Genomic DNA, 26,440 nt, shown 5'->3' on the forward strand with positions numbered 1-26,440 from the left:
AGCCGCTCCAGGTTGGAAGCTCGTCTACCTTACCGACGCAGGCGTCCTTGATGCAACGAGGCTGAGGGGTCGGGTGGGTGCGGATCAGTGCCCACTATATAGCACGGAACCCCCAAAGAGAAGCAAGAGAAGCAAGAGGAGCAAGAAGAGAGAGAGAGAGAGAGAGAGAGAGAGAGAGGGGGGGGGGGAGAGGGAGGGATAGGGAGACAGGGCAGCATAGCACAAACTCATCGGTTGTGTAGATACCTGTTGAATGCACTTGCCCAGGGTGGGAGGAAGTGCTGCTGCCACGACGGGTCGGAGAAACGCACCGGCGCCGCTGCTACCGCTGCATTGAACCGGCGAAAGGATCCTCGAAACAAACGGTCACGGTCGATCAGAGATTCGAAAACCCATTCCGCATCTAGCGCTGCCTTTCTCGACCGCTGGATTTGCTTGCAGAAATTCTAGCCGTCCGTGGCTTGTAACTCGTCGAGGAGAGACGTGGTAAATGGCAGGCGAACAGAAAGCTCCGTGCCCGATTGCGGAAATATATTGTCTTTTTCGTTTGATTTATAAAACTAACGAATCGCGAGGAATTGAACTTGGTTAATATTTCTCCGGTGGATGATTTGATGGTTTGATCGCTCGTTGATCGCGTTATATGTTATTTATGCTGACAGGAGAATACGAAAAAATACAAACATCATTCTATGTTATCAATTTCAGAAAATTTTTAATAGAAAGAGAAATTTATATATTAATAACATTTCCTTTCTAACAGAGATTAAATGAATTTTTCGCATACACACATGCGATATGAAGATAATCAAAACATCTAAAGTCTACATTTTATAATATCCATTATGAAAATCATTATAATCAAATAAAAATCTATATAATTTGCATATCGCAGTCATATATGTATTAAGATAATTTGTCTTTTTAAACGATATTAATACATTTGTTTAAAAGTGAGACAGAAATACTCTTTTCAATTGCCAATTCTATCATTAAATCGCGAAAGTTAGCTGTCAAGAAGATTTGATATTAATTGAAAGAATTTCTACGAGCGCTTAATATGAAACTGTCACAGCTGCCAACGACATGATTCGAAATCGCTACGAATGTCACTGTCACGTCCGTTTAAGAGAAGACAGCTCTCGGAAAGCTAACTTAAAACCCTCGAAATTACATTCGTCAAGAATAGAAAGTTATGCGCTAAATTGAGACTCGTGACTAAGCGAGACATGACGAGTAGCTGGAAAAGAGAATTAACGGTGCCGGTTGCCGGGAAATTCGGAATGAGAATTCGGATTTGTGAATTTGCTCTCGCACCAGGCGAAAAGAAACTGATTACAACCGAGGGTGGAAATTATGCATTCATAAGTAACCAAAGTTGACGAACATGTCATCCGAGTATCCGGTCGATGGATTCGACCGATGAATTCTAGTGTTAGAATTCAGATTGCTGGCGCGTATCTAACAGTGTAATTTCGGTGTAACTTTATCACGCGCTTGTTATACGAGAACGCACGATTCCGCCAGCGAGGTGACCGCATTTCGGTATCACATGTTCCGAACAAGATACGGGTTCGGCAAGAGGAAAGGTCGATACTCACACTCGACACATTGAATCCTTCCTGCGGCTATGGCTTTGCCGGTTTCGAAAGAGCTCTCGTTGCGCTAACATGTCAAGCTATTTGCTAACATTAACACCCGCGTTAGAATAAAGATATTGTAGGAGACAAAAGGGATAATAAGCTACGCTAGACAATTATTAACAATGCCCCTGTCATTCCAAAGATATTTCATTGTGAATTACGCAATCACAAGTCATTACGCTAATCAGATATATTTTCAAAAATTATCTCTTTGTTCAGAAATGATCATTTCTGTTATTTTTATATTATTCTTAAATATTTTAATTAAGTTTAATTAAACAATCTGGAAAAATTTGTAAAAATGTGAAAATATTTTTTGCTTTATTAATTTTTAAGGAGACCCGATTTTTTGACAACGACATTTACAATCTATAGCCAAATTTGTTCTTTCGCAAAAAAAGAATTGCTTGTTGCATTAATAATCAGAGATGAAAGAGTAAATGATATATTTTTCGTGATTAAATGTGATTTAATATGAGTAACTATTTCGCGTAATAAAAATGAAAACTAAAATATCTTGCATATTTCAAATTTTGTGCTCGTCGTTTAGAGCTCGACGAGAAAATTACTAGGTCCTCTCTTCTCGCAGAGTCGTCGGAACAGCGACGAAATTACACGATAAGATAGGCGGAAGTGCAAAGTAAGGACGATGGCAGGTAGTTCTGTTGAAATTTTCAAAATTATGCTCTACGTTAGCCATCGGGATGCACGTGACATCTAAAATAATCGCAGTAACGACGAGAAGTATTAATTTTATATAAAAGCCAGCGTTATTAAACGGTGATTTGCACAACTGAATATACTCATTATCTCACTCGCTAGTCTGCGTATTTAATACGAGTCGCAGTAAAAACAGCTTCCATATTTCTTTTTTATCTTTGAATTATATAATCTTTGGAAAAAAATATGCTACAAGCAATTATAAATATGACTATAAATATGATTTAAAATCGCGTCTATTATATCTTTTTATTCAATATTTGCGAACATATATTTATTTATTACCTTTATTAAATTTATCAAAGGAATAATTCAGAGTACTGATAATATATAAATATTGATAATCAAAGATTTATTATAAATAATCTTTTATCAAGAAAGCACGCTAACAATTATTTCTAACTAAATAAAACAAAACAAAATAACATTTATTATTTATATCAAAAATATAATTCTCTAAATAAATACAAAAGATTATATTTATGTACGCGTATGTGTATCTTTCTCTCTCTTTTTCTCTGTAATTATATCACATTGTATCAAAATACAAAATGTTTTTATCAAAAAGTTTCCATAATGCAAAAGTTAAATACGATGGTAATATTGGATAAACATCAAAAAGCAAACCAATTTTGCTATGTACAAAATTTCACAAAAGCGATATTTGAAAGATTGCAAAAGATTTTAAATTTGAGATAAAATGTTATTTCGTCGGTACAATCCATATTAGAATAAAACTATATGATTAACTATATAATTATAAAATTATAATTACAACATAAATGATATAATTTCTTTCGCTTTCATATTTTATGAAAGTGATTTCAAACGAATCGATTGACTATTTCGGTTGCAAACCGCACATGATTGCGAAATGAAAATGAATAGCTTACATACATTTGATATAATCTCGCAATATATGCGAACCTTGAAAAAAAAGCGGAAATCGAAAATAAGAGTAACACAATTACGTTTGATAAGACAGTTTCCGTAAGTAAACTGTGCACGCGTACATACGATAAATTTCTCTCTGAATGCCGCAATGTTACAGTTAAATAAATTATAATAGTTAAGCTTAATATGCTGCTCTGTAAAGTTACATTCAGACTCAACTTTGATGCGAAAGCATATGAATTTTTTGACCAATTAAAATCTTCTCGTGACCAAAATATCGAGATCGTAATATTTTTTTTATAACAATTTTTTGTTGAAAACAAAAAATGTTTCGAAAACTGAATTTTCAATGCATTTTGTTTTAAATATATGTAATTAGAAAGTTATTGACAAACATAGTAGTAATTAAAAATGTAAGAGTATTTTTATAATTAAAGTTATTATCAATACAATTTTACTATAGTCATTTCTATAAGACATAGCTGAAATCATTATGATTATTTGTCATTGCATTTGTAATTTTGAAATCATTGATTTAATGTTATCACATTTATTAAGAAAAATTCTCTTTTGCAATCGACATGGCTTATTTCCTTATTTTCCATGACATAAAAAATTTATTTGTTTTATTAGAAATAATAGACAATTGCTTTTTGTCTTACAACAATTGAATGTTTTTCATTTCCCAATTTTTGATTGCTATCTTTTTAAAAAAATTTTTCAAGAAAAATTCTCTTGTCCGAATGAATCTGTCATAGATTTAAAATGAGAAAAGAGAACAAGCTCCGCATCGTGTAACTTATGTTAGCCGATATGTCACGAATGTTTGGAATCAAGACTTCAAAAGGCACTTCATTTAGTAGGAAATCGCCCATAGCGAGTTCTTGTCTCGAAAATAAATGAAAGACCGGAGGCTGTACTTTTAACCATTCTGGCCGACTGACTCTGAGCGATTAAACGAAGTATTTCCTGTCTTTCCGTTGCATCGCTGTTAGATTTATATGCATGGATCTCGATCTTTTGATTATACGTTTATATCTTTTTTTACCTTTTCTTACCTGTTTTTGTACCTTTATATTTATATTTTTGTATCACATATTTACGTATCGACTTATTTCCGTTTTTGCTATTCTATATCTTTGTTTCGAGAGTGCCAAGAGAGCGTTAAATGAAGTATCTTTTCCTCCTTTTTTTTTTTTTCTTCTTTTCGCTTTCGCGCTTACGTTGCATTTCTAACAGTTATTGCGACGTCATCTCGACGAATCGATGATGCGTAATGCATGCATATATGACAATGAGAATTATCGATCGGCCAGTCTGTTTCTTCCACACTTGACACCTCGCCAATTCCCACGACGTACATACACGGTCGGATATTCGCTATTGTTGCTCGCACTCTCTCTCCAATGTTCTATAATTCTAGGCATAAATTATTCACAGACTCCGAGAGTTCAGTGTCCATGGCAATGGTAAAGCCAATGTCAGCCGAGGTTGCCGACGTCGTTACCTATACCTGGCCTAGGACCTTTGGAATTGTTCCAACTGCGAACGCGTACTGCTTTTATGCCGTGATTTTAACGCGAGATGATTTAATTCCGATTACTGCACTATGGTAAAATTTTGTTGTAGCTTTATAACGAACGAGCCAATCTCTCAAATTAATGATCTTTTACTCCGTTGCGCTTTTAGCATTGAATCGCCTTTTGCTTACATAATTTTATTCTAATATATGTAAAAAAAATAAGTAATGACTAAACGTAGCAAAAATTATTCTAAAGATTTAAATAAAAACATTTACAAATTATAATAGCCAAAGTCTTTGCTCTTTTAAAGATTACATGTATATTTCTTTATACTTGTTGTAATTATTATATTTTATTGTGATTATTGTGTTTATTAAGGAATTATTTATGTTATGGCGTAGGAAATATTATTTAATAAATTTCATAATATTTTTCTCTCAGTAAATAGTAGATGAATTTGAAATATATTGAAAATAGTTGAATAGTTTATAATAGTTTATAAGCTATTATAAACTATATAGTTTATAATAGTTTATAATAGAATAGTTTATGATAGATGTATAATATAAGTGGAAATAGTAGAATCGTAAAACTAACAACAGACAGGTAGTAACAAATCTTCTTGAAAACATTGTTTTAAGAAAGCAGAGTGAATAAAAACGTAAAGCCTTTGATACATGATTTTGCTTTCCAAGGGTTCTCCATCAGGAAGAGGAAGTAGTCACGAGTCGTATTCTAGCTTTACATTGAACGATCGACTACTTTCACGATTCTAACTTATAAATTTTGACAGATACATATGAGACAAAACAAAAAAAAATTACTAAATCTAATAATCATTTATTTTATAAAATTTTTCAGAAAAACTTATTGCTTCTTATTTTGACAAACTTATCATGTAAATAAATCAATCACATTTGATTCTTATTAATAGAAGAAAATAGATACAAAAACTTTATTCTTAAAATTAATTTAATTACATAAACATTTATATTTACTTTGATTTACTTTGATTTCGTTATAGATTTCGTTGTAGAAAAATTATTAGTTATATCCGAAGAAAACCTTCGATCAAACAGTTATTAAATTTAATTTCTGTTGCACGTATCAAATTCCTTTGAAAGCTCGGCAAATAAAAACAGATTACTTATTAAATGACGTCCTTATTAAATTTATCGAATTTTACTAAATTAAACCGCAACGTCTATTTGACCGTGAGGCTGCGTTATTTTGACAGATTCATTGCATAATGCGAATAAAAATCATTTTCAGTCAAGAGGAAAGGTGCCCGATCGGGATTCGCGTGAATCAAATAAAAAAAGATTGCGGGTAGCACAGCCAGAATATAAATTCATCGCTGTCCTCCCTGACTTGGCGGACAATGAATCCCTCAGGGATGGCTCCCTTAAGGCCCTTCTTCACTGCGGCCATTCTTCGTGACATGCGGATTACAATGTGATGCAGCTGTGGGATATTTTATCCATCCGATGTTGATGGGATTCTGTCGGTATTAAGAACATTCATTTGGTAAAAATTTGATGAAAGTTTCTTATACAAAATCTATTTGATCGCCTTCAAATCAAGTTTTTGTTATGATATTTTATGATTTTAATCTGCAATTATGCTTTCGTATGCTCACGAATATTTTAATATTTTGTAGTGGTTTCTTGATTAAACAGCGGCATTGTTTAATCAATAGATGAACATGAAAAATGTTAGCGTAAGAAACAAGATATAATCTCTGTAATGATTAATGTTTCGCTTTAATAATTTATAAAATATGAATTTAATATTTGTGTGAATTAATCATATTAAACAAAATGATAATATCAAACAATCAGTACAATACATCACTGCTGACAGTATTCTACATCACGTTATTAATATTAATAATAATAATGAATAACGGTTTTTCTTGAGCAATATGCGGTCTCTTTTATCTCTTTTATTTTAAATTCAATTATTAGATTATCAATTTTGTTTAAATTAATTATGATATTGTGATACGTTTAAATCTGTCGGAAATGAAAGCGGATATATATGAAAGGATGATATAATTCTGATTGAATTTATACATTTCTATGTTTTCTATTAATACCATCAAAGCTGATTAAAATCAAGTTGCACGAGTATATTATAATTTTTCTCTAGTTTATAGAAAATGTCATTTTCCAGAGAGATCGATCGATCATTAATGGAGGAAGCTTAACTCTCCGAACAATCTTTCAGTCGATCTAGATCTATTATATACTTTTCCCTGTCTTAGCTTTTTCCAATTAAGTTATCCGACTTCATGGCTGATGAACACTGACGCAACACGTCTCAAATAAACGACAGGAATGTCGCCAAATGGTTTCCACCCCTCATTCAGCGCGTTTGCTTTGACATATTTATCATACCTCGTTATTTTTAATGAGGCACGTTTACAGAATAGCGTCAGTTTCAAAGAATCTGTTCAGCCTCTGTGAGATGGCCTGACATCTCTTTTTCTTCCTCGTTGAAAATGCACATATAAGCCGTATAACATTGACGTTATGGTATTTCACGTTTATGATTTATCTGAGAGTCTGATTTATTAGCAGGGAAAAGCGATAAGTCAAAGGCAAGTATCGCTTGTGACATTGAAGTACCATATTTGTCACTTTTCTCTTTTGAATTCTTTTCAACTCTTTATATCAAAACCAATATTTCAGTTTCCTAATTGAAAGCCAATATCGTACCTTCTCATGCAAAAATAGCTTCTAAAACAACAGAAGAATTATTATTGAATTCATCTTTACATTTCTCGTTAAATAGAAATTCGCATAGAAGAAAGTAGAATATTTAAAGAATTATTTCAAATGTATCATATATCTAATATTTATATAAAAAAAAAACACCCTGTGAAATTTCTACATTCTTTTAAACAGATTTTTTATTTCTACATTCTTTTAAAGAACTTTTTATTCGTTTCATTACACATAGTTCTCGTGCATGTTGTCTTCCTAAATAACACGTTCGATACTTTGATTGTCACTTAAACGACGGTCGATGTAGCGGTATTTTTTTCCGATCGGCGCGATAAATTATAACACGTGCCAGACGTCCTCGGTGTGATTTACGATGATAGAAAAATCAAGTCGGCCGGTCGTTTTTGTATTTCCTCGCGGCATGACGCTCCGCACGAGCAAGCGATCGGCGCGCCGGGAAATATTGCGGTTTAGTCGCGTTTTCCTCCCTTTATATATATATATATATATTTTTTTTTTATATACAATATATAGATACATAGCTATGGTCATGCTTCATTCGACGGCATGGCTCAGCTCCCCCATGGGATAACATATCGCGAGAAATTCGTGCGTTGTGATTTAAATCCGTGTGCAGCAGGTTTTGGCAAAAACATTTACACCATTTGGGCCAGATATCCAACCGATCGACCGATCGAATCCACCCTGCGAAAATTGGAAAAGGAATCGAGATCCTACGATGGTCGCGAGTACTTTTCAATACCTCTGAAGGGATCTAGAAGGAACTTGCTGAAACGAGCAGAAACTCGGATCTTGCGCATACGCGGCCTATATATGCCATTCTACCTCGAAAAGATTGGCCGGCATTGTTGCGTTCACCGGGAATACTTCTTGCGCGAAAGTTTGGAGATGATTGGCACTTGAATACCGCTTTACGCGTGTTCGCATGTTGAGAACGCTTTTACAACTGCGAATTTGTATCGTGGGTTACGATCTCTTTTTCCTTTGACCTCGACTCGCGACTTTGCTTCGATGAACACGCGAATGTTACTGCAAAATCGCTCCGTGACGTAGTAAAGGTTTCTTATAGTTTTTGCGGAGAATTGTCTTCTTTCTACCGTCTTCTTCACCGTTGCTATGGTAACAGCCCTTAAGATCTGAGATTCCTTAATTAAATAAATTGAAAACGAAGAACAAAATGTCGGGACACATTATAGCACATCTGAGTAGACTTTGAACTTTGTAAGTCCTTTGAAGATAAAGGACTATTAACGAAGTAAATCAGAAGGTAAAATAGAAACAAAAATTATTTTCTTGATTAAATTTTAAATAGATTTTACTTTAACAGATTTTATTAATTGTATTGTTTTAAAAATATTTATAATTATATAGTATATCGCAAAATTGAAAAGAATATCTACACAGTATATATATATATATAAGATGTGTTCAGAACATTTCTGTATGTGAAGTTGGTACTCCATTTTTTTGCACCAAATTCTGTTTGCACCTGCAATAGTTTTACAGTTCCTAACAGATTATAACAATAATTCTGTCAACTTAGTTAAAAAAATAATAGTATGAAAATAAGGTATCAATTTCCCATAGCACTGCAACTTCTATAAAAGACCATTTTAACTATCTAATCTTATAGTCAAATAATAGGATAATAAATAGCATTGCTCGAGAGTAATATGTTATTAAAGTAGCATAATAAATAAATATTAAGATTAATAATATTAAGATTGTTTAACCATTTTATAACATTTATAACAAAGCGATAAAATTTAATTGCTGTTTTGTTGAAATGATAACAATTAACACAGTTTTATAGAATCTCTGATTAACTCTGACTAACTGATTGAATTGACCTAAATAAATGTTTAGTTATGTTAATACGATACACATATAAAAAGAAAAAAAATATTAAAGAATGAGAGAAAATATTAAAGATGAACTAATTTTTTATAAACAATTTCCGAGATCATTTATTTGCATTTTCCAAAATTTAATATTTCATCTAACTTATAAATATAATTAATTCTTATTCAATCGCTAAAGTTTCATCGTCGCTGTGATCATGAGTTGTAGTCTTTATGTCCAAATCAATATCAGAAACACGAACATTTCTGATAATAATGGGAAAACCATTTCGAAATCTCATAGAAACCTCATAGATCTCCGTGGCTTACTGTTTTATGTTCTCTTCCAAGTATAAGAAGTATAGTGCATTGTAGGAACCCATTCACCTTATATCGCGCCAATCTAGTCGGATCGCGTAAAATCGCTGAACCCTCGAGGCGTTTCGAGGGTATACTGACAGGGCCGGTGTAAAGTTTTAAAGTCTTATGCGAATAGTTAAATATTCTTAAAGAATTTAAATATTTTTAAATTCTTTCAGTGTCTTTTCTTTAATTAAAATGATATAATGAAGATGATATAAATACTTTTTTAATTACAGGTAATAAAAAAGGAGAATTTGCAAAATTAAACTTGTATAGAATAATAAAAAAGCTTTATCTATCAATTAATAAAAAGATCTTTATTTTATTTCATTTTAATAAAAAAGAAATTTCCTGTACTTTAGATACTTAGTTGATGAAGCTGAAAACTTGTACTTCAAATTATTATAAATTTTATATCTTTTTTTTTTGAAATTAAATCTTTTAAATTAAACTATAGAAATTGCGAGCTTTACTTACTTGTATACAGAAATTCTGTTCTTTTATCAGTAATCATTTCGCAGTTTATGTTTATTAACGTTTAAAAAAATATTCATGTAAGACCAAGATTATCCTTTTCACAAATATTAGATTCTTAATCGACGAACAACATTTAATCGATAATGTACGCTTCCTTATAGTTAAAACTTAATTAATATTTATTTCGATAACAATTTTTTATACGTTCGGAATTGATTCTTCTAAATAATAGTAGCCTGTATAAATCCGATATTCCAAGATGTCGAAGACAGAATATCGAATACAAATCCGCGACCCTACATTGTGATGCAGCGACAAGAGAACATGTGAAGTTCCGGCTGTCGCGTCGATAAAGCCTCCTTCACCACTGACCTGTCGTTTCCGGCCTTTTCTTCGGACCTGCGGCGCCGCTCGTTGTTTTGCAAGGGCACACTTTTAATAAGCGAGCATTCTTGTTAAGCTTTATGGCGCAGTTACATAAATTGGATCGTTAAAAAATAATAGTTGGGTGTGAGCAGGTTCTTCGCGCTTGCGAGCACTCTTTGTAATGCTACGAGAGTCGTCTGCGGCTTATAGCGAACGGTTAATTTGGTTTACTTCGAAACCTTATGAAACGCGAGATTACAAAATGCGATAAAACTATGTGCGCGATAATACGAGTCACTACACCGCATTTATTATTTTTGAATCGATTTTTTTACAATTTAATTGGAGTTTGGCATTGATGCGAGAAAAGACAATGAACGTAATTTTTATAATCGGCCCCACGCAACAAATATAAAAATAATGTAAAATAAATCATCAATATGAATATAAAATAAATATATAAATATATAAATAAAAATAAATAAAATAAATAAAAATAAATAAAAAGTAAATAAATATAAAAACGTATTTATAATTTGTAATTTATTTTTTATTGAAGAGATGATAACTTATATAATGTAAATTTTCAAAATATTCACTTTATATTTGTTTAAAAAAATAGATTCTAATCTTATGAATTTGTTTCTTCCGTTCGTAAAGATTGGCACAATGTTAAATATATTACATAATATTAACAATATTTTTTTTATGGTAATGCAAAACTATACAGTGAAAATTAATAATCCTTTAATTATCCTTTAATTAGAAATTAATTATCCCTTTAATTAGATGAAATTACAAGAATTACAAAAGTTAGTTAAATTATACTAATTTCTCCGACACTTCATAATTTGACATTTGTAGAATTAACAGAGTGAAAAATTATTACCTATTTCTGCGTCGGTTGCTGAAATAAATTTCTACCTTTTTGCTGGTTTTACTTCGATTTATTACGCAAGTATTTAACACGATATTTATCGCGCACCTATCTAAAGGGAAACGTAATTTTGTTCGCAGCATTAAAAGTGCGTCCGGAAGTCTCGTTAAAGAGCGCTTTGAACGAAACTCTGCCAAACACTTCGCATGTTTGAGAGTAGTTCTCGCGTAAGTAGAGCAATGCCGAAGCTACGAGATGTGAGATGTGTCGGGATAGCCATGAAAACGTTATGGTGTTAGGATAATAAATAATGTCGCGCTCGACAGTAATTCGCCTAGAAAATGATTGTCGTCTCAACGATCGGTATCCTTGCGCCAGCTTTTAGAAACAGGTGCACGATTTTCCAGCGGTTAACCGGCGATCCTGGACCGCGGCATTGTGCTTTAATAGCGGAAGTTACGCGCGCGCCGAATCGATACTTACCCCCCATACTTACCCCCCCCAATCTTGCATCCCCCTCCCCCCCCCGGTCTCACTAGCCGCGCTACCGTGGTAAACAATCGAGTCGGAAGTGACGAGAGGGAAGGAACGAGTGGAAGTAACGACGCGGTAGGGCCTATAAAAGCCACGTGAAAGCAGAAGCACTCTCGCTTTTTTCCGCCATCGCGAGACACCGAGACGATACTTCCTTCTTTGCTGCGCGGTCCCCAATCTCTTCTTTCATTTCGAAATCGAATATTTTTCACTATTTTCCCACGCACGCTGAATTGAAAAGCGATGTAAGAATAAGAATAAGAATCATAAGGGGGAGAGGGGGGGGTGAAGATATTCCTGATGTTAAATTTTGGATCAAATTTTTTTATTTCTTAATGCTGCGAGAGAAGTAGATTCATTTAGAGTAACTTCACTTATTTTAAAAGCAAGCATTTTTCTAAAATAAATTTTCAAATTTACATCCTTCTTCGCTTCTCAAAAAATGAGAAACCTTGCTCGTCACAATGATTCGTTTAAATGCGACTAAAATAGCGTTCTGGAATGGTTCTATTATTATTGAGAGATGAATTTCTCTGGATAAGATTATTGTTATATATAGCGATACGATAATATCGCGAATGTGCGATATAACTAGGAATTTGTCTACGACGCTGCGACGATGAGAGATCTGTGATATAAATCCTATACGTTACTTTCAATAGTTAACAAGAGTTTTGCCATTTGCGATTTCCATAAGGCCTGATTCCCACGTGTTCTACGGTCTCAATATAAAATTGTTCGCAATAAGCCGTCGCTCGTGCTTCGAATATCGAGATTTAGTTACATGGCTGTATCCGCGAAGGTGTGATAGAATATAGATACATTCCCGCATTGGCGCATATGCATATTTCATGTACGCCGATATGTAACATGTGGCGGGAATATGCGTGCAAATGGATATAATTACTTCATCACTTTTTAACATTAATACTGAAGAATACTATAAAATTAATATATATGCTAATATTGAATTAATATTCAAAACATTAAACTTTGTGTCTGTATTGATTATATATTGACAATATATGGACAATTATCACAAAGAGTATAAGTTATCAAATATTGAGCGATTTTTGTTTCAAAAATATTACACCAATTTAAAAAACTGAAGAAAATAAATGGAAAGAATTAATCGCCTGCGTATTAAAATTTCTAATCGCACATTTAAAAATTAGCCACGCTGAATAGATAAATATAATACACCTAAACTTTATAATAAATGTCAGAAAACAATTTCTCTTTTTTTAGCATTATTTCGTGATTTGCTTCTAAAAAAAGCACACGTTGCAGTCTCTTTTTTATATGAAAAAAATAAATAGATTAATAGTCTCCGCAAATTTTGTAAAAACGTTGCTTTATGTACATACCTAAATTTGATTCGAGACTTTACTCTATTCTTTTTCATAGCTTGAGCTACAGTGGTTTCAATTATCTGCTATAGTGCTTTATAAATTTAATCGACTATATTTCGTTCTATGCGGTTAAACTCGTTGAATTGTATATAGACAATTCGGCGACCAAAGAGAAAATAAGACCGGAACTTCGATCGATTATCATTGCGTCAATATAGAAAAGCCATTCTGCGCGCACAGAAAATTGGTGGTATCAGCGTCTATCAAAATTTACTTGAAATATTGATTCGAGAGAAGAGGACATGTTAAACGAGATAGTACACTCAACAAATCAAAGCAATTAATGGGATTGTTTCTAATGGATTATTTCAATATACATTTTTCGATTCTTTTCTAAATTTATTTTAGTGAAAGATACTTTTTTTCAAACTGTAATATTTAAGTTGTACTTTTTCTATGTTGTAAAAATTTATTGCCGTATAAAGAATAACGTAATTTTTGCACAAAGTGACGAAACGAAATATTGTATAAGATGAAGAAAATCCTTTTTACTTTATAAGATAGAAGTTAAAGCTATCTTATTCGCACGCAAATTTCTATAATGCTATAAATATATTTATGCAGTTATAATTACGTCGAAAATGGAAATTAATTTTATCGGACATAAATTTTTCATGCGGGATATCATTTTTCAAATGGAGATATATAATTTCTCGCGATTTTTTTCATATATAAAATCACGAATTTAGTTATCGTGCGTATATCATTCTCTACCTCTCCATTCAGCAATTTTTTTACAACAATGTACTATTGCCGATCGCGAACGATGATGTTATACTCGATAATACTTAGACTACTGGACGACAAGTGGCCACTCAATCAAGGTGCCTTTTTAATTTTATATTCTCGCGTTCCAGTGTGCTTATTCTATCAAGCATTTCTGATGTCAGATCCATTCACATACGGGAGAGAAATAACGGCATTGACATTCAATTATTTTTTAATAAACATGCGGAAGCGATCGGATTTACCGGAAATAGCTAAACGCGGGAAAAAGTTGAGTCGTTAGTCGCGAAATCACGTTATATCTACAAATAACATTTTAAAACTTCGTAATTTGATAAAATAAACTAATTAAAATTATGAAAATTAGTTAATTTTTATTACATATAATCAATGATATTATGGATTTTTAGAGATATGTTTTTTATCAGAAGCTCGCATATTTGGAAAACAATTATTTAACAAAAAAAACAAAGACAATTACTACAGTAATAAACTACAGCAACATCTAGATTTTTAATCGAATATACGTCACATATTCTTGTATTAAAAAATTAAAAGAATTTATAATAAAGCTACAATAGGAGTCATTCATTCAGAACTTCAAAGGCCTTTTAATTGAAATAATTTACTTCTAATTTTGCATTTTTTGAGTTGCTGACTATCGATATATATATGATTTTCTCATATCTGTGATATCTTCCGTATTCGTAAACGAGGCGTAGAGACGTTAATAAGGGTGGATGTAGCACTCTGGGGCGAGAAGGATGTCTCCTTGTCGGACGGCGACGTCCTCTCTCGACGTAGCGACACGGGAAGAACCCCTTGCCACGCAGTCGGGCAGCGCGAATAGCAATCTAGGGGTGGCGTGCTAGGTGGTAATTCACTGTCCTGAGGGCAGAGTCAAGAATTTCACCTAACGCGAAGCTCCTGAATTCCCCTTTGACGCCAGCTTTTGGCCCGAGGCCGTTTAGCTCATTTACTGCCTGACTTGCGCGCGAAAACCTTTTGACGTATCCTTGCCGACGCCTCACGGCACTTTTGCCCCGGATTTCCTGCCCGTCGTTTATTGACTCTTCCGGCGCGTCAAAACGCGCCGAAATTCCTGCCGCTATCACGTTTCATTTTCCGTGGGTATATTCGGCACACATCTTATACTCCAGAAGCGGCGAGAGAGATAAATCCGAAGATAAAATGACATTTTTATACTACAATATCAAATAAACAAATTTTACAAGTAACATAACGAGATGACTGATAAAGATTGCTGAAAAATGGACAATAATAATGTTACTAATACAATTTAACGAGTCTTTTACCTTTTGCGAAAATACGGAGAGAAATTATATCATGTTTTTACAGTTTTTCAAATTGTATAATTAGATGTATAATTAAGTCTTGAATGAAAGTTATCATCGATTTCAAGCGATCAATTTGAGCAATGAATGTTTCATTATCATCCTTGAAATCCTATATTTTTAATAACTATTAAAATATTAGTGTCTCAAATTGTCACAACATTGTCACAAATAATCCAAGACCATTTTAAAGAATGAACGACAAAAAAATTGTTAAAATTTACAAATAAAATATCTTTTTTTGAAAATATTTGTTATTATCTTATGTATGAATATCAGCGTGTAATACGTATAATATGCATAAACTAAATTCATTTATGTTTATATAATTTATTAAAAATGAAAGTTTCTTGAGTTAAGAGACGTTAATAGATATTTGTAGATCACTTTTGCAAAAATAAATTTGTATGTACGTATTTTTCCATATTTAGCTGTACATATTCCATATTAGCTATACATATTTGTTAATAAAATTCATAAAAATCATCATGTAACATATAAAAAATAAATATGTACGATTATGCAACTTTACGTTTTTATTAGTTTAAAGGAAATTTTGTGTAATACTAGTGCTATTTCTATGCGTGAATGAAATTACAACGAAAGTATACTTCGAAAACGCTTTAAGGTGGCTGTTTTCTGTAAGTTTTGCATAAGAAGTCTATCAATATGTATAGGACTTGCTATTTTTCGTAGCATTAATGCCACTAAATATATTATAATACTACCGCACGTTGTCGGCAACTCGCTATCGGCTTATGACTATGGTAATTCACTATTGATATATGCTAATAAGCCCTTTGAAATGTATTAGTATTCATTAATAAAAAGCGATAAGTGCACATACAGTTTTCATAAATATATTTTTATATATATTCCTTTGCTAAAAAATAATTGTATCCCAATTTATTAAATAATGTTTTAAAATGTATAACCTATTAAAGCTATTAAATATATTATTTTGTATTATACGTAAATTGAAATTTTATATGATATGATCTTATTTCGAGGAAGCTATTTTTCATTCATGTTTTTGAATAATATTAATTAATTTTTACAACGAATATTTAGATATATGTCGTTACATTTTTAATTTTCAACATTAATGCTTTGTAAATTTTTAAATTACAAAAATTATCGAATTTATTAATAAATAAAAAATAACATTTTTTGTGTTAAAATCTCAAAATACCTTTATTTTTAATAGCTTCTATTTTAAATATTTAAAAAGTATTAATTCTTACTTCTATCTAAAAAAGTTTAATTGAATAACTCTTTTCTTACTTAAACAATAACTATAAAAAATAACATAAAAATCAAATTTAATTTTAATTATATAATATATATATATATAATATATATTATTAAAGAATATAAAACAACTTTTCATTTTACCTGCAATTTTATTTTTCTCAATTTTTCTCATTGTAATTAATTAATTTGAAGTATTTCTATAAGAAATTCTTATAAAAAAAATATTAATAAGTATGTATATACAATTCCATAATATTAAACTTAGCTTACAAAATAATTAAAATTCTCTAATGCGATTATTTGAAGATTGTAAAAAGAATTGATTCATAATATAATTTTATATAACAGATTAGCGTATTTTTTAAAAATACAAAACCTGTATAATCCGATAATCTATACTTTTACGCATTAGTTTCAAGCCAATACTTGATTTTGCTTGATTTTCTTTTTAATTTCTGAAGGAGCCAGCGTTCGAAATTTTTGTTTCGTCTGAGAGAAAATTCGCTTCCGGATTATTTTATTTGGAAAAAGTTGTCTGAAAAGATGAGTTTTTGGACTTGTAACGTTCTGCTATCGAGGAAAAGATATTGCGTACGTGGTAACGGGAGCGTAAAAGCGACTGCAATTTATGCTAGCGGAGGGCGAAACTCTTGTTTACAGCTCTCGCGCACTGCAAAACAGCCGTCGCTCTCGCGCTCTCTCGAAAGTACGTCGAGGTAAATTGGGAACGCGCTTAATTCCGCGCCGCGACACGTAAAAACCGGCCGTTAAGCTGCCTGTCGCACACCCCCGAAACAATGCCGCGGTGGTTAATAATAAGGAATCTGACCGTTGGTTCTCGAAACGACGAAAGATAGCCGGACGCACGATAAATCGCCGAATGTTTATAGGGCCATCAAAGTTGCGTTCGCCTCGACATTTCCTCCGCTGCTTACGGGTCGTGCCCGCCGTGTAAACCGTTTGTTGCAACGTCGAGTAATAATTCAGCGACACCGTTATTGGCGCACTACCATAAATTACTCCGCATGGAGTATGTTAATAATTTCATGCGTAAAGCGCGTCGCACCGCCTCGTTGAGGCCTGTATCTTCGCGACGATAAACGTCTTTCTTCGATCATTTGGCTAAGGCAGGTCTTTTAAAAGGAGATATGTGTCGGTAGATTGATATGAAATGATTATACTGTCTTACATAGGCATTATGTTGTATAGGATTTAGGGTAATGTATTTATAAAAAAGACGTTAATTTATATCGTAAAAAATTTATTATATTTTTACAGTAGAATTGTGTTAGCAGCATTGCAATTCACACAATTTACTGCAGTAAGAACAGTTATAAATTTTTGCACGAATAATATACTATCTATGTAATTTAGATAAATTTGTAAGTGTTTTAAACAAGCAAACGTAAAATTTTGAAATTAATTACGTTATCAATTAAAATTGCAAAACAAATGATAGAATGATGGAAAATTTTTGAAACCGTTAATTTAACTTTCTTCTATTTTGCAAAATTTTTTATGTACTCATAAATTTACATCGCAACTAGTCTAAAAATTTCCTAATTAATTATCGTGTTTTTATTTCCAAAACTTTCTACTAAATTGATGAACGTTAACTCTTGATTTATTTTCATGTCGAAAATTTATTTTATGTCAAAAAATATAAAAAATATCCATTAAAATACCTTAACGTATACAAAATCTAGCAACATTAAAAGTAAAGTAATAATAATATTAATAATAGTCATAAAATTAAATTAAATATTACTTACATCGAATTAATTATATATTTTGAATAACGGAGAATTTGTCTTGAAAATAATGATGATTGTACAACAGAGTAAGCTCATTAATTTGATATCAAAGTACAAAAAAAATGAAGAGAGGGAGCGATAATTATGTTTTCATGCAATTTTCTCAGTATGCAAATTCCAAGTTGTTTCTATGTTCTAAATTACTGCCAGGATAGTGCTGCATTATTATCCTTACGGAACAACAACAAAGTCATAGTGATCTATTGTTGCAAAACGGGTGTAATGGTTTACGTGCTGCAAATGTGCCAGCATTACATCTTACCTAAACTATGTTTCGACCGTTAGTACACAGCTACGTTTGCAGTCGCCATAAATTAATGGTCTCAAGACAGCATGCAACAGATACGTGTTACAAGTACGACGTAAATGAAATACGTGTTTAGCGGAGATAACACAATTAATATATAAGACACCTTAAACAATCGACAAGACATTTAATCGTATCCTCAAATGTTATATGTAATTATAATCACAATCTACGAGGATAAAATTTTATTTATAACGAAATATGAAAGGAGAGAAATTTGCTATAAAGAATTACCAGAGCTCTTGAAAAAATAAATTTATCGTTGCAAATAGGAAATGAAAAACTTATCTTGTATTTAAAAAAAAAAGCTTGAAATATACTAAAACATAAAAATAATATAAAATGTATCTTACCCAATTTTTTTGTATGCTTACGAAAATGAGATGCGATACAGCTATGAGAAATAATGTTTGAGGTAAAGTATGAAATGAATTTTTTTTCTTATAAGAAATCGAAAGAAAAAGATTTCATGGTTCACTTTTGGATGTTAGTTTTTTTTTTTTTTTTTTATAATACTTGGTCCTATCGAATAATACACGAAAGGTCTCATTATTTCGATATGCTCTCGGATATGCACGCGTTTAATAGAAGGTTGTGTCTACACTTCTTGTCTACCTGGAAGCACTGGATAAGAAGGGAAGAAGATGCTAGGATAAGAGAAGCAGGTTATATAAATTGCAGGTGCGACGGTCGCGGCAAACGCAACAAGTCCAAAGAAAAGCCGATGGCACGTGTACCTGTGCTGCACGTAGTGATGTACGTAAGATGGAAAAAGGAGGAAAAAAGACGGCGAACGGAGAATGCGTCCGCGGCACGTGACTGGGAGCCGTCGACGACGATGGAGTAGATTTATAGTTCCCTTAGGCGTACTGCATCTCTCTTTTTTCTCTCTCAGCCGCAAAGCTCGCAGTTTATGCAACGCCGACGTCGGATTGACGTGCCTTCTTCGCGTCTGCATACATGCTTTTATCGATTATCTACGGCTTCGACTAGACATTGTTATCGCGTGATCTGAAAATTCGTACGCGGGCTTCTCTTGCTCGAAATGAAATCTGTGCACGGGATTTGCGTGGGATGAATTAAAGGAATGAACTAAAGTCGTAGTGCCGATGTTCATATTCTTTTTTTCATGTTTTGTTTCGATGATCACGTACACTGAGAAAAAGATTTCTTTAGAATTTAGAAATTCTATCTGTTTGATTTGAATTTATTTAATTTAAACAACATAATATTATCTTAAACGTCATTTTGTTGAATTAAGAGTTTTGTTGTTTCATTAATCATATATATGTATATATATATATATATATATATATATATATATATATATATATCATGTTGTTTAATAGAAGAAACACTATTATTTAAAGGAAGTAAAATTTATCTTTGAACTAAATAATACTTTGTTTGGCTAGATTAAATATTATTTCAATGAAAAAAAAAAAGATTCTTTGATATTGTTGAAACATATGATAAAGAGCGTTACTTTTGTCAAACAATTTATCAAATAAATATTTCATTTAAAATAAAGCAATTTATTATTTGAGAAATCAAGTGATCGAATTTGTTGAATCAATAATTGATTTGTTTGGACTATTTCAAAAAATAAATTTCTTTGAATCTAATAAAATTTATTAAATCCAAAGAAATCGTTTTCTCTGTGTATGCTTTTTGAAAAAGAAACGACTAAACTAAAAATAATTGAAAAGAATCAATTATTTGTTTTATCGAAGAATGAAAGTTAAGTATCTAAGCCAAGTATTGAGCCAAAAATAATTTTCTTGGAATATAGGAAGAAGGAAAACTTCATATTTTGCAAATACTTTTTTTATTAATTTTATTTAAGTTATTTAAGTTTAATATAAAATAAAGAGTTCAACTTATTTAATTCTCGATGTTTTTAACAAAAAAAGAATTGAAATAGATTATCTCTTAAGAAGAAAAAAGATTCGTAGAATTTTAAGATAGTTAGAGATCAATAATCTCTAATAAGAAGCTTAAAATTTCATTTCCGTAGAATGAATACTTGCCAATTATTTTTATAATTTAATCTCATTTAACTTCATTTCACCAAGTTTATTAATCTTGACTGGGATTTCAGTGAAATATTTTCTTCATATAAGGAAATAAGTAAAGATGACTTAACGACTTATAATTTTTTAAATTCTGTGACGACAATAATCAAGATAAAGATATCAAAAAAGGCAAATATACGCTTCCTTATCCCATGCAGCAATAATTAAAAATTTTTTTCATAATTTAATTTAATATCTAACTTAAAAACTAATATCTAACTTAAAAATAAACTTAAAAATATTTTTAAGGAATAGTATGGAATTCCATGGCATTCCTTGACAACTGTGAAGTTAAAGCTTAAATGTTATTAGTTCGCGTATAATTCTAGCTATAGGGAAAAGAGAGAATTTTCTTTTTTTTCTTCATCGGAATAGAAAATATTCACTCTCACAATCTCCATGGCAGGTATCAGTTGGCGCATTGTACGGATATTCCAATATCCCTCATAGATCTTCTACAGCTAACGAGATCGTCCGGGTCATCTCGGCGCTCGCTTCAGGGTACCGATATCGAATTCCACGTGCCGCAGATCTCATTTGGTAAGGATGATGAACGCAGATCGCTAACTTTGCGCCGCTTCAACGCGGAACGATGTTGCCAGTGATTCGGGTCATTTGAATATAAAGTACACGTGACGGGATTATGTCTTTTGTTCTCCAAACAATGTGCATTGCACATTGTCTTGGAGATGTCTTATAAATCGTATGATTTTACATTGGATTGGAGGGCAAATTAGAAAAACCTAAATTTAACCTTAATTTGCTAAAAAGTAGCAAATAATTAGCAACTTATAATTTTTAAGATTTTTTGTTAACAAATTGAAGATATTGTTAAAAGAGACATACATGATGCAATAATAGTTAAGAATTTTCAACAAAAGGTATTAAAAAATTATAGCGAGAAAGAATTTCGATAATTGTAAAGTGATTTAATCTAATGTAAATATCAACAATACAATAGATAAAATCTTATTTTTTTCTGTATAAATTAGTTAATAACTTAATTATCGAAACATAAAAATAAATTTTTATTTATCAATTATAAAGAAACTCGATAAAACTCGATAAAAACTCAAATTTACTTTTATCAGATTAAATTTTTTTAAAAATTTTGCTGAAAATAAGTTTGCTTTAAATTTACATAAATAGAAAATGTCACATTTAGAAATGTCTAATTTAGAAATTTTTGAAAACTAACTAAAGTAACCAAAAAGAAAAATTTTTTTAAAATGTTCAATAATGTGCATTATGATTATTGTGGCGCCATCTCTTGAAGACGAAATGCTTCAATACTTGACAAACGTATGATAATGCGAGACAATTGCAAAGGAACATTTCTTCCTTTTTTACAATTTATAAAATACAAGACACTTTAGTTAAATAATTTATAAATTATTCACCATTTAAGTCTGCACAGATTTGTCTTTTATTTTATTATAATTTTAAGAAAGAAAGAAAATTATAAAAGTATTAAATATATCTTTTGATGATTTGTATAAAGTAAAATTGGTCAAAATTTCGATATTTTAAAGTACATAATGAGCAGAAATTTCTGAGCATTATTTATAATTTTCTCTTAAACATTATTAAATACTATTTCTTAATTACTATTTCTATACTTAAATATTTCAACTCCGACATTAGCTCCGAACTTTGTTTCATTTTGTTATTCCATGGCTTACACTGCGGATCTGATCCGATCGAACGTAAATTGCAAACGTAATTGCAACTGACACTCTTAATTAATCGCACGTATGGCCAACGTTACTAAATCGTGCGACAGGATATTTTTTATTTATACCCTCTTTGCCTTGTGTGTTTCGTATATTCACCTAACCAAACGCGAATATTGTTGAGCGAATAATGGCTATTTAATGGCTATAAAAATTTATTTAATATCTCAATATACTTCGGCGTCAGATCGTCTGAACAATGCTACGAATCGAAATCATCGAATCGTATTTTATAAGACATGAAAATTTAAATCTTTATCGCGCTTAGAATAGAATGGCTAGAAAAGTAAAAGAGACATTAGCTCTTGGCAATAATCTTCGCAAACATTTATTTATTAGATGCATATTTCAAAATCAAACATATGAAAATTCCAACACTTTAATTAGAAAAAAAGATAACATCTTCTTAATAAAAAGAATCCAAGAAAATCACAAAAAAGTTCATACTAATACTATAAATTTGTTAAAAAAATAGTCCTCGTTTCCTGTCTTTTAAGTCAAGAAAAGAGAGATTATATCTCTAAATTTGAATAAAAAAAAAAGATATATGATGCGTTTTAAAATTTCTATCCTCGAGTCTCAAAATTTAATGCAAATAGGCAGAATTGCGTCTCGTTTATGAAAACACGCAACATCTGGTATACTTTCCTTGATGGATATTTTGTTAAGCAATTTGTGTGTGTGTGCCAAATGCCCTTACGTTGAATATCTAAAGACGTTACAGAATGGATCCTCATTTTTACCAACGCATTAGGGCACTTATGTATAATGAATGTTTACCTAGAAACGAGCCATTTACTAGTTTGAAGAATATTTGAAAAATAACATTAATATCCTTTAACAAAAAATTTATTATTTTCGATTGTTCACGTCAGCTATATACGTCAGCTAATAACTAGACACATCATTCACGTGATCATCATGCAAATAAGTTACGGCGATCCTCGCAGTCGGACTATTTGCACAGATGTGAGTAAACTTGAAACTGACCAAATATAAAATAATGGAGAGAGAACATATATCGAAATATTTTTAACAGTTAAAGAATCCAGTTGACGTCACAGTTCATTTCATACATTCATACATTAAATATCAAGGTTGGATTAAAAGTCGCCGTACCAAGAAACAAAAAGAAAACAATTCAAATGTGATTTATTTTTATGTAATAGATGTCTTTATTTAAAAAGCAGATTTAGAAACGTATTTCATACAACTGTAAATCACATCCTCCTTGACACAGCTTTTTCACAACGAAAAAAATGACGTTTATTTTTGACGAAGCAATACGTACGTTTATTTATTAATATAAAATTGTGGTTTCACCTACGACATATTGCAACGTGAAAATTCTTTAAATATGCTCGATCAAATACGCTTTCTCCTTTTGCATTTCTTTTAAGAAAAACAAAAGGAAGATATGTCGTAACGTAGAACGGATCACGATACGACGACGAGAACGGGCATATTATCGCGCGGTGCTAATGCGGAGGAACGCACGTCGTGGATATGAATACCCGTCATTTATCTTCTTAATGAAACACGGACGGTGACGGATCCTATCGAATGGCAATGAGATTCGACGTTTAATGAGGTTTCCAAATCGCCCGCGATGTTTTAATCGCCTCATAACGTGTAAACGTGGTTAATCTTTTGATACCGCGCTTTAATCACCCGCGAATGTAAGCTCTTAAGCAGATTTTAAATCATCATCATCATCTGGGCATCATCTCTCCCATTATATAAATTGCAATAAACCAAGGGAAGATCTACGTAAGAGTATAAATTTTATAAGATTTATAAGATCGCAAATTTGTTACATACTTTTCATAATGTAAATGCATAAAGAGAAATACGATTCCTTTGGATTTAATAAATTTTGTTAGATTCAAAGAGATTAATTTTTTTAAATAGTCCAAACCAATTATTGCTTCAACGAATTCGATTGTTTGGTTTTTCAAATAATAAATAGCTTTATTTTAAATAAAATATTTGTTTAATAAATTGTTTGAAAAAAATAACGCTCTTTATTATATATTATTCAACAATATTAAAGAATCTCTCTCTTTTTTTCATTGAAATATAATGTGTAATATTTAATTTAGTCAAACAAAGTATTATTTAATTCAAAAATTTTATTTTCTTTAAATAATAGTATTTTTTCTATTGTGCAACATGGTATTCTCTAACGAAACAACATAACTTTAATTCAACAAAACGATATTTAATATAAAAATATGTTGCTTAAATTAAATAAATTCAAGTCAAACAAAATAAAATTGCTAAATCTAAAGAAATCTTTTTCTGTGTATATATTTTCTTTCTTTCTTACGCTTTATAACCAAAAATATAATCATATTTGTTAAATAACAAATTTGTTTTTATAATTGTTATTGTAACATGCACAAAGAATATATTTTTAAGTTATATGTGATAAAGTGTAGTATTATGTATATAAATAACATAAAATAAAGAGTGACAGTAGGAAAGAAGATTACTGCAGTAATTAAATCTTTTTACTTAAACATCGCAAGGGAATGTTTTAGATCTCTAATTTCCACGATAAAGCAAGACGTAATTTCTCAACGTTGTCGATTGTAACATTTTCAAAGGTCAAAAGTGCGAGATTAAATGGCAGATTTTTTTTTCACTACTTGCTATATTTAATGAAATATCGAATATTAAGATCTGATTTTCTAAAGACTGACATTTAATACTATTACGATATAACTTTATTTCCTTAGCTTTGTCAGATTTTTATTAAAGATATTTCCAAATTTATAATCTTCATTTCACATGAGATTTGATTTATCGCCAAACGTTGTATTCAAATGATGAAAGTATATTTTACATTACTCAAAAGAAAAAAATGTATAAAAAATATATTATCTGCACGTTATATCAATTACGCGAGATGAAGGCATATAATTAAATCTTGACGAGGACGAGAATATTAAAAAAAAAAAAAAAAAAAAAAATTCTGTCACTGGAGGGTTGTCAGTGATTCCGTGATGTAAAATAAATAAAGTTGCAAGTTACGTGCGTAATTTTTCGTTCGCGTGATAACACGGGCTCGTCGGAGCCCTAAGAATGTTCCGGCTATAAAAAGCGAAAAGGGAAACGTTAGTTTGAGGAGGAAGTAATCTTACCATCTCATCGCAGCCGGCTTCTTTCGCTCGCCTACGTGCACTCGCGTTAACCATCGTGCCGTTTGCGCTGCGGTGGATCAGCGGATAGTAATCCTCCGCGTCGCTGTTCTCACTGCTGACATTTCCATCGGTGATTTTCTCGTCCGTTAATCGCATCGCGTACTGATGCGCGTAATGCCTCACCGCCATTCTTCTCTCGTCTCGAGTCTCTCACCCTTTTGATAACATTCACTATAATATTTCACCGTGCACCGATATTCCCAAGTCGGTCACCGCATCGCGAGAAATAACGTCGTTACTACTCGCCGTTCCGTTGTGTTCTATTGGATCGCGACGTTTCTGCAGATGCAAAACAGACACTATTGCAAGTGAATATAGATGACAATAGAGGAGGGGAGGGGGGGGGAGAATCTGACAATGTGAAAAGAACGTGAATTAAACAGAAGAATTTTTGCACTTTTGCACTTTAATCACTATTTTTTGGATGTTACAATAGTCACTGATTAAATAATTATAATTATATTAATTAATTAATTATATAACGATTAGCGATAAAATGTGTACAGACAATGCTACTGATATTGATAATATTATTGACAATAATAAAAGACTTGACTTATGAATGTTGAA

At 31.5% G+C, this 26,440-nt stretch overlaps 1 long non-coding RNA gene across 1 annotated transcript; it reads right to left on the reverse strand.

Annotated features, from left to right (window-relative positions):
- Positions 1 to 5,600: 5,600 nt before the first annotated feature.
- LOC148937386 (uncharacterized) lies at positions 5,601 to 26,300 on the reverse strand. The gene is made up of 2 exons (XR_016138424.1): positions 25,811 to 26,300; positions 5,601 to 6,281 (listed from the first exon to the last, which is right to left on the reverse strand). It is a non-coding gene; the product is annotated as an uncharacterized LOC148937386 (long non-coding RNA).
- Between the last annotated feature and the right edge of the window lie 140 nt (positions 26,301 to 26,440).

This window comes from Pogonomyrmex barbatus, unplaced genomic scaffold, assembly GCF_055798465.1.
Source record: "Pogonomyrmex barbatus isolate J1 unplaced genomic scaffold, ASM5579846v1 scaffold14, whole genome shotgun sequence".
NCBI classification, from domain to species: Eukaryota; Metazoa; Arthropoda; class Insecta; order Hymenoptera; family Formicidae; genus Pogonomyrmex; species Pogonomyrmex barbatus.